The sequence below is a fragment of the Apium graveolens genome, unplaced genomic scaffold (assembly GCF_009905375.1).
Source record: "Apium graveolens cultivar Ventura unplaced genomic scaffold, ASM990537v1 ctg5761, whole genome shotgun sequence".
Taxonomy (NCBI): domain Eukaryota; kingdom Viridiplantae; phylum Streptophyta; class Magnoliopsida; order Apiales; family Apiaceae; genus Apium; species Apium graveolens.
The window spans coordinates 60753-69785 of NW_027419083.1; the positions used below are offsets into that span (position 1 = coordinate 60753).

Genomic DNA, 9033 nt, shown 5'->3' on the forward strand with positions numbered 1-9033 from the left:
TGTGATGCACAAATTTTTTAAATATTACATAATTTTTTTAATATTTAATTCTAATGGGATTCTTATTTTCTTTTCCATTTAACCGTTTTAGATGATATGATTTCATGATTGCTAAACTTGCTTCTAATGATCAAAACGATTTGTTTACTTTAAGATGAGATTTTTTTTGTAATAGTGTAGATGAGCGATCATCAATGAATGATGAACAATGTGCTGATGCTTTCTCTATAAGTTTAATTTTATTGGAGTTATTTACTCTTGTGTAAATTGTGATATCATTACGCCATAGATGGCCTGATGCAATGGCATTCTGCTGTTACAATAGGCCATAAAAGTGTTTCAATAGACCTATTGTAACAGGAAGAGGCGTTGCACTTGCGAGCATTACATCAGGGCCCCTATTGTAACACTTTGGCTATCTGTTGTGACATGACTAAAATTATGCCAATAGGCCCCTAATGTAACAATACATTGCCAATTATAATGATTTATAGATGTTACATTAGGTTGGGTTATTTTATGAAAGTGGGTGAATGTGGGTCCGACATGTGGGCCCGGGGCCCAATTAACTAACATTAGATTTTGTAATTTTTGAATAGGAAAATACAACAATTATTATTAAAAAATTTAATATACATGTTCTGATAAAATTTATTAAACAATTATTATTGTGTACAACAAAAACCAAAATAAAATCTCCAATACATATCTAAAACACTTCAAAAACCAAATAAAATTACAACAATTTTATTGACCAGTAAAATTACAACTACAATTCAAAAGAAAATGACTATGCTAAAAAGACGTGATAGTGTGCCATTCTTGACCTTGTTCCTCAATCTGCACATGGGAATACGAATGAGAAAAAGTCACAGAAACTAGCAAATAAAAGAATGAAAATTGATGGTTTTTAAACTTATACCTACAAACCGAATAAGTAGAAGGTTTACCTCATGGCATTTTATTCCTTCTAGTGTTCTGTTAATTGAGTATATTAGAAAAAATCTAACAATGCATCAGATATAAAATTCTACTTCATTGAAATAAATCTTATTGCTCCTTGTGATGTGAAAGATCCCATTTAATTGTTTTAAAAGGATATTTCACATCACAGTGAGTTTTATTCGAATGAAGTAACTCTTACATCTGATGCAATGTGAGATTTTAGGCTGCAAGAAGCTTTCCCACTCCTAGCATCTACACCATATGCATATGCACCACAAAATCAAAACACAACTTTGACATATTCTGCTTAAAACCAATTCACAAATGGACTGCTGGCATATAACAGGAGAAGGAAAAATTAAATACCTTTTTCATTTATTTGTGCAGAGTAGGAAGAATAGAGCTTTGGACCACTAAACCTTATAAAAAATCCTGGCAGATAAACACACATCACTAGGTACTAGTTATACCAATCTCATTTTATTGACCATCACCATCATGTAATTCAAATTAGCACATAGAACATCAATAGGGTATATAACAATTCTTCATGCTAAAAAATTACATAACAAAATTACCATGTAGCAGAACACGAAAGCAGATTCATAGATTTCATAGAAATTTCAGTAATAGCAACTACAAACAAACTTCTTCTCAGATTCTCAGCCTAAGCATACAACATTATCACAAACAATAAATTGAGGTTTAGCTTTGCTAGACGCAATCGAGTCCCTTGGCAGATTAAATTGAACACTGTGCAAGAACCAAATATTCTCTACTTGAACACAAAACACAAACAATACACAATATTAGAATATCAAACAATTTGATATTTTTCATTAAATCCGGACCCTTCAAGCAAAATACAACACAATCTAATTACAAATTTCTAATTAGACAAGTCGCTAAATCTCTACCTGTGTTAAGAAGTGTACCATCCAAATCAAGAATGACACACGAAACTAACTTCTTCAAAGAAATCACCATCGACATTTCACACAACACAAATCCCTTAGAGTGCCTACAATCCCACCTTCACAAACTCACCTGAAAACACACATACGAGCTAATTAATCCCAATTTTGATATCACTACCCCACAAATTCTCATACAACTCAATTCTTTAATAATCACCAAACCCATTCATTAAAGTTACCTAAAATCACGGAATAAAAACATAAACTAATTTCTCGAATTACCCATTAGTTAAAAACAACAAATTTACAAGCTAATTACAAAAATAACATATATTTTTAAATGAAAAAAATCAAGAAAATCAAGAATTAACATACCTTTTGTCGGTGTGAACATACCTTTCCACTAACTGTAAAACCAAGTCCCTTGTTTGTGGATTTGGGTATTGTTTCCCACCCTACCGCGAGATCTCCTTGACAGGCCTAAATAAGATAAGAATTTATATTTAGCATACATATGCACAAGAACTGATATGTTACACAAAATTTAGTGTTAAGAGCTTACCTGAGCTACCACCCACACAATCACCGGAAGCTTGTCTTGTCCCTTATACTTTGAATTGTACATATCTGATATCACATAAACCGTAAAAATCCAATGACAAAATCAAATACATATCTTGAATTACCCGAATAGGAACAATACATACCCATAAGTTGTACAGATCCGATGACAAAATCAATTAATATCTTCAATTACCCAATTTGAAACCCTAAAAATCCTGCAAAATCAAATAAAGCGAAAAAAAGATCGAGATGCACAATATAACGATTGTGAGTTCATTTAATCATAGAGGCATCACCGATAAGCGTAGAGGATAAGCGGGAAGAGGATAAGCGGGAAGAGGAGGGGGGGAGGGAGAGAATGGAGTGAGATGACAAGAGGAGGAAGGTGTATTTAGTGGGTTTGTTTTCATTTGGGGGAAATCTACCCCCAATAATTCACTTAGTAATAAGTTTATTTTCATATTTTATATTTTAATTATTATATTATTATTTTTAACAAAATATTATTTATTAAATAAAAAATTTTAAAATTAAATTTTGTATTTATGTTTAAATAAAATTTATACTTTATAATATATTATATATTACATTATCAAATTATTAATAAATCAGAAAATATAGGTTAAAATTAAAAAATATTATATTTTCACTTTACAAATTTTAAAAAGTTAAAAATATCTATTCTAATAGTAGTTGGTGGTGTTACATGTTGTGAAACACCATAACTCTCATGCAACACTAGCTCAATAGCTATTTTAACACCAAATATTGTTACAATAGCATAAGCATTTCTTAGTTATTACAACGAAATGCTTGTAACGCTTTTCAAAAACCATTGTATCAGGTCATCTATGGCGTAGTGTATAAAATAAGCTCTGTTATCACATTGTAATTGCGTATCACATTCTAATTGTGATTTTGAGTCATTTATAATTTAAGAAACAATTTGAAAGGCGAATAGCCGGTTTCATGTCGTTCGGGGTTCGATTCAGTGTAGTGACTTTTAAGCTATACATTATATATAATTTATAAGAACACTGACAACTGTGAAAGTTGAAATTGATAATAAAATATATTGCCCGTGGTTCATCTTCCATCTTATACGTCATTCAATTACACATTATAATAATATTTCTTGTGATGTTACGGTATGCAACAAAAGCATTCATCATAATGATATCTTATAATAATTTATATATTGAGTAATCCTTCATACTATTTGGATCATCTATATAATGTTATCTATATATCCGGATAATGTCATTTTAGAAATTTTGAAAGATTTAGTGATATGTTTTTTAAATATTTGGAAAATCAATTTCTTCAAGATTGCTTTATCTGATATACTAAAATTTTATGCGTACTTTTGGAAAAATAATATTAGTCGATCGGTACATACTTCTCTTGTTTTCTTTGTCAAAATCCATATTTTTAATGCTTATTTTTTGTTAAATTTGCTTGAGAAAATGTATAAAAATAGTAAAATGAGCCCTAATTTAATTAATTTAATATTTTACAGACACTACAACATATTTGCAATGATACAACTGTTTTTTTTGCTGTTGTGTGACAAGTATGTTTTCGGTTGTCTATCCAACAGTGATTGAACATGAGACAATGGTTGTTTTTACCCTTATAAAAAGAGAAATTAAACAACATGTTAGAGTACTTGTGTTAACTTGGAAGACACAACAGTTATTCTAAACAAACCATTGTTGAAACTTTTCAAACAACTGTGTTTTTATTCAACTATTGTCTATCTAACTTAACAACAATGGTTTTGTAGAAAAACCATTATTGTTAACTTATTCAATATTTTCATAAACAACAGTTTATAAAAAAAATTTAACTAGTTAAAACCATTGTCATGAATGTTTTTTGTTTAAAAGACAATGATGTAAAAAAATTAAACCATTACAAAGAATATCAAAAGACAGCAGTTTTTTTAAAAAAATATGTGCAGTGAGACATACAACGGTTTTCATCATTTTTTAAGTGGGCTTCACACAACTGTTTACAAAATTAATCTCATTATTTAAAATAAATCAATTTTAAAATAAAATGATATTATAATAATTCAATTATTATTTCACAATTGAAATAAAATTTATAATACAAAGGTTCTCTACAAGAATTACAACTATAACTTAAAATCTATTTCTAAACATGCTCATTAAGGTACATAATAACTAATTTGCATACATATGCTCATAAGAAGTAGGGAGAGTCAAGTTCCATTCTAGCCCACCTAGAATTTTCTTCTCCATAACTAGCACTTGTTGATTAGTGTAAGCATTGAATTTGCAGAGAAGGCAATAATTTAGTATCTGTTGATTGAGTTCTGAAGCGAAATTAAGTTGGAGGTCTAACCGTTACAGCACCAGCTCGTCCAAGAGGATTTGTACTTGTATTATTAGGCCAATACATTACATGGAGTTTTATGCTGTCTAAATCTTCCATTGCTGATGTAAGTGTCTCCTTAATATCCGTATTGTCACAGGAATGTATGAGGCCAACACAACTAGCTTTTGTGGGCATTAAACTCTTCCCTTCTAATCGTGAAATCACAACCAGGTGTCTGGGTTTTCGGGCCTCCTCATATAACTGTCTCAGGCCAGCTCTATCAGCGGCTGTTCCTCTAGTCACCCCATAGAAAAAGATAAATCCCTGCATTTTACAAAATTTTCATATTTTAGTAGTATTTAGCAACGTCTATATCAATTTTTTATTTAAAGAAAAATAGTATAAGATTTTGCAAGCAAAGTGAAATGGTTCTTTATTTCGGATGCAGTCATGTTACCTCTTCCGCCTATTTGATTTCCATTCTGAATCTGAGTTCACCATGTGGTGGTGTTAATTCAACTAATTTCTCTTCTGTTCCTGGTAAAAACCATAGTCTTATTCCTTTCATAATCTGAATCGTAGCAGTGTAGTTTTGCTTGCCCCAGATTGTCTCCTTTTCCACCGCACTAGCGTTGTCCTTTATAAAGAAAATAGAGGCTCTAGGTTATCAGTTATGGACAATGGGATACAAACGACAAAATCACTGAGAAAAATGATGACAAAGATACCGAGGTGATACTTTGTTCTGTTTGGATACTAATAAACAAAAGTGGAACTCCCGACGAGACTGCTACAGTAAACCATGCCATCGCTCTGCCTGTTGTAGCTTCGACACAAGTCTCCGTTCCAAGAGACATGAAAACTATGGAACTGACAACAGTTGATCTCCGATCAGGTAAATAAGTTCCAACTTTCGTTTTCCAATCATATTTCACACCCTTCTGATTAAATCCAATAGGTTTGACATTGACCACCCTCCTGCTCATTTCTGCATAATCATTTTACAGCTAAAACATATAATACATGAACTCATCAAGAGAAAGATAATCAACATATGCATACATACTCCATTTATTTTTGACTTCATTTTACTAGTTACTGTACTCTTGGCTTTTACTACATAATTAACATATGTATTTGCCTAGTGCTGCTATTTTCCTATGAGTGGTAGCAGTAACAACTTACAATTAACTCTCTCTCTGTCTCTCTCTGGTTATCTTCTCTTTCAATTCTAGGCTATTGGGGAAACTTAAGGAGGCAGCTACCAAGATGGGTAATTGCTTTGCTTCTTCTGCTTCTGCAAAAGTTGATGCTACCCACACCTCCCATCCCGGTAATCATTCCTCCCATCCATCCTCATATATTTTTTGTATAAATTTCATATTTTTTACAACACCACCACTTTTATCCTTTGTTTTGGATTTAATATCTGTATATATCAATAAAGAAAAGAGATATTTTGCAAGTTAATTTTACCCTGTAAAATGGTTAGGTAGACTGCTGCAATATTGAGCTTCTTGCTTCAATATTCAGCATCAAAGTTGATATGTGTATATGACTAGAATTAATATCTGATATAGCTTATTAGCTTTCACTAATACATCTTAAACATGAGTTTAATATAGATAAATTCTTGATGAGTTCATTATATTTGCAATAAAAGAAAATGTGAAAAAAATAGAGAAGCAAAAAGAAATGAAAATAATTACCTTGCAGTTCACAACATTGATCAAATGTCAAATCTGCTAAAACAGCAACATGTTTGTCACTTTAAGCTGCTCTAAATGTGAACTTCTTCTGGAGTTTTGAACTCCGTTCAGGGACAACACAAACACGAAGCTTAAGCACATTCTCACCTCTTCTGACTTTTAACCACAAGTCCTCTCTACGACGACTAATTTTCCCAAGTTGCAAGCTGAAATCAGACCTGCCTTTTGCCTTGACAAACAGAAGTTCATCGTTAGCATCCTCTGCCATACCTTCTATAATATCTCCACGCAAAGGCAACGTTTCGTCCCATTCTTCTACAACTTCTTGCTTGACTTCTACAACTTCTTGCTTGACTTTACCAATAACTGCAGTTCCTTCCTTGCCACTGTCTTCGTTGCTAGATAGTGATTGATTATGTTGATCGTAAGGTAAAGAGTCTCTGGCATCATATCGAATTTGTTGTGAACTTCAATCAACGAGTCTACAAGTATGGCTCTCATTTTCTCATTAATTACAGGCTGTGAATGTACCTAGTCAAAAACCCTGATTTCATTCTACAAGGGAGAAGAGTTTGACAGGTCAGACCCCTTGCCTTTTATCTTGTAATATAGTACTAGACAAGAAATGGGAAGAAGTCATAAACACTAAACTGTCAACAAGTTATAAAATTACGATGTGAGTACTTATGAAGTGCATTCATATCTCAACAAAAGGCCTCAACTAGTTTGACATCCTTATAAAAAAGCAAATATAGGCATATAAAGAGTAACTAACAAAAAATACATTACTTAAAGGCAAAAAAGCAGGCAACACTGTAATAATTAGACATCAATTAAAGGACTCAGACCAGTCTTAAACAACAAAGTTCAAAGGCTATATGTCTATGAGGGATGACTGAAACAGTAGTTTAAGATAATAGTGATGAACCTACGGGTTATGGCAATCAGTAGTGTCCTCGTTTACAAGAAGACTCCATTTCGTCCTTCCACTGCACCCAAAATGCTTCACCTGCATAACTTTATGCCCAAACATAAATTGAAACCCAATCCTCAACTGAAGCCCCAAACAAATAAAAGAATAATACCTAAAAATTGAATTACAAAAGGAAGAATAGAAAATAGAAAACAGACCCAAATCTAAGAAAAAGTACATATACATCTAGATGTGTGTGATGCCTAGAGATATATACACTTACATCTATCTCGGTGTGTATGAAGTGTATTGGTTCTGGTTGTAAGATTGAGAGAGAGGGAGATAGAGGGGGAGAGATAGAGAGAAAGAGAGAGTTCGTTCTGTCTATGATGTGAGATTGAATAGCGGCGGGTATGATGTTTAGGGATTGAGAAAGAAGGGGGAAACCAAAATCTGAGAAGGGGAAATGAAATATTGGCCGGTGGAGGGAAACAAATATCAGTCTTGATTGAGTAAAAAAATATCAAATTTACAAGTAACTCCATTAAAATAATAGTAACTTCAAATAATATTCTGTATAACGTAATTTGACATAAAAATTGAAAATTTTAAATTATTTTTTACAGTATTAAAAGTAATAACATTAACATTCTGTAAGATCATCAGAAAATTATCTTCATGAAATTAATTTTTTAATCGAGAAATAATATTAATTTTTGGATTTGGACTGTTATTCAATTTTCCCAAAAAATTGAAATTTTAATTATTTTTTACAATATTAAAAGTAATAACATTAACATTCTGCAAGATCATCGGAAAAAAATCATCATGAAATTAATTCTTTAAATCGAGAAATAATCTTAATTTCAAATTTTTTTAATAATTTTTTTATATGACTAAAATTAATATATCTTAACATCTGTACGGTTGGATCGTTGAAAAAATCATTTTAAAAATTAATCTTGTAAATCAGGAACGAGTCTCGTTGTCGGGAGTGGTAATTTTTACTAGATTTTTCTAATTCTGACATGCAAGATGAATTTCATATTTTTTAATATTTTTTTCATATGACTATAATTGATATATTTTAACATCTGTACGGTTGGATCATCGAAAAAATCATTTTAAAATTAATCTTGTAAATCAGGAATGAGTCTCGTTGTTGGGATTTGTAATTTTACTAGATTTTTCTAATCCTGACATGCAAGATAAATTACAAATTTTTTAATAATTTTTTCATATGACAAAAATTGATATATCTTAACATCCGTATGGTTCGATCATCGAAAAACTCATTTTAAAAATTAATCTTGTAAATCAGGAACGAGTCTCGTTGTCGGGAGTGGTACTGTTTACTAGATTTTTCTAATCTTGACATGCAAGATGAATTTCAAATTTTTTAATATTTTTTTCATATGACTAAAATTGATATATCATAACATCCGTATAGTCGGATCGTCGAAAAAAACATTTTAAAAATTAATCTTGTAAATCAGGAACGAGTCTCGTTGTCGTGAGTGGTACTTTTTACTAGATTTTTCTAATCCTAACATGCAAGGTGAATTTCAATTTTTTTATTAATTTTTTCATATGACTAGAATTGATATATCTTAACATCCGTACAGACGGATCGTCGAAAAAA

General features: G+C 31.3%; 2 long non-coding RNA genes across 4 annotated transcripts; both read right to left on the reverse strand.

The window, feature by feature from the left end:
• Positions 1-658: 658 nt before the first annotated feature.
• On the reverse strand, positions 659-2826 carry LOC141702808 (uncharacterized). The gene is made up of 6 exons (XR_012567266.1): positions 2570-2826; positions 2425-2489; positions 2238-2342; positions 1863-1992; positions 1312-1377; positions 659-840 (listed from the first exon to the last, which is right to left on the reverse strand). It is a non-coding gene; the product is annotated as an uncharacterized LOC141702808 (long non-coding RNA).
• Positions 2827-4552: 1726 nt separating this feature from the next.
• On the reverse strand, positions 4553-7837 carry LOC141702809 (uncharacterized). Of its 3 annotated transcripts, none has more exons than XR_012567268.1 (6): positions 7675-7837; positions 7411-7487; positions 6479-7033; positions 5509-5757; positions 5227-5406; positions 4553-5093 (listed from the first exon to the last, which is right to left on the reverse strand). It is a non-coding gene; the product is annotated as an uncharacterized LOC141702809 (long non-coding RNA). The 3 variants fall into 3 exon arrangements; XR_012567267.1 differs by having other exon boundaries at positions 7411-7495; XR_012567269.1 differs by having other exon boundaries at positions 5498-5757; positions 7411-7495.
• Positions 7838-9033: the final 1196 nt, after the last annotated feature.